Source organism: Panulirus ornatus, chromosome 13 (genome assembly GCF_036320965.1).
Source record: "Panulirus ornatus isolate Po-2019 chromosome 13, ASM3632096v1, whole genome shotgun sequence".
Classification (NCBI taxonomy): domain Eukaryota; kingdom Metazoa; phylum Arthropoda; class Malacostraca; order Decapoda; family Palinuridae; genus Panulirus; species Panulirus ornatus.
The window spans coordinates 17365274-17366459 of NC_092236.1; the positions used below are offsets into that span (position 1 = coordinate 17365274).

Here is a 1186-nt window from a genome sequence, read left to right on the forward strand (position 1 = left end):
TATATCCCCCTCTACATTATCAAAGGACGTCTCACGGATATTCTCAAGGAATGGAATCGATTGTAGTCCCGGTGACACAGCCTTCCTCATGCACCGTATTACCCGCTGGTGGAAGCGGAGAATATTCAGGGCTCAGGTATAGGAGGCAAATTTGTCTGTGATGTGTCCATACGTCAATACTGGGAATGACGGATGTCATGACCTGAATTTTGAATCTATGAAGTTCATATATTACTAATACACACACACACACACACACACACACACACACACACACACACACACACACACACACACACACACCACAGCACGAGCACAACTCGAATACACATACAAAATCAGAACCACAAACCCACCCACGTAAACACACACAAACACACATACACACACACACACACACACACACACACACACACACACACACACACACACACAAGATACACACAAACACACTCACCTACAGACATGCAAACACGATTAGAAACAAAAAAAAAAAAAGACATGAATTGGGCCAAGATACGTTATAATCCCCAGGAACAACTTGGTTTGCACCGTCAGGTTGGCCGAGTGGTCTAAGGCGCCAGATTTAAGCTCTGGTACTCGAAGGAGTGCGTGGGTTCGAATCCCACACCTGACACAAGAATTGTTTTACATTTAAAACAAAGTTAACTCATAACTCTCACACTCTCCCTCCCAACCTGCAAATGGATAATTACACGTAGATGCACGCATGCGCTGATGCACATGCACGCACAGATAGATAATTATGCACATATGCAATCATGCATGAATGCACACACACACACACACACACACAGGCAGATAATTATGCATATATGCATTCATGCATGAACATGCATGAACATACACACACACACACACACACACACACACACACACAGGCCTGTCTAACACAGATTAAGACAAAAAAGAACTCGAGGACGCGGACGTCTTCGAGGGAAAACAGAACTGTTCCCACCCTGGGAAAAGACCACGTCCCTTTATGGACGTTTTATGGAAATTCACCAAGATTACTGTTTGATGTATTCATCTTTCCTGGGGTTTTTATCGATGAGGTTTCCTAGTCTCTCTCTCTCTCTCTCTCTCTCTCTCTCTCTCTCTCTCTCTCTCTCTCTCTCTCTCTCTGTATGGATGTGTATATATATATATATATATATATATATAT

General features: G+C 43.2%; 1 non-coding gene across 1 annotated transcript; it reads left to right on the top strand.

The window, feature by feature from the left end:
* Positions 1 to 553: 553 nt before the first annotated feature.
* TRNAL-UAA (transfer RNA leucine (anticodon UAA)) lies at positions 554 to 637 on the top strand. The gene has a single exon. It is a non-coding gene; the product is annotated as a tRNA-Leu (tRNA).
* Positions 638 to 1186: the final 549 nt, after the last annotated feature.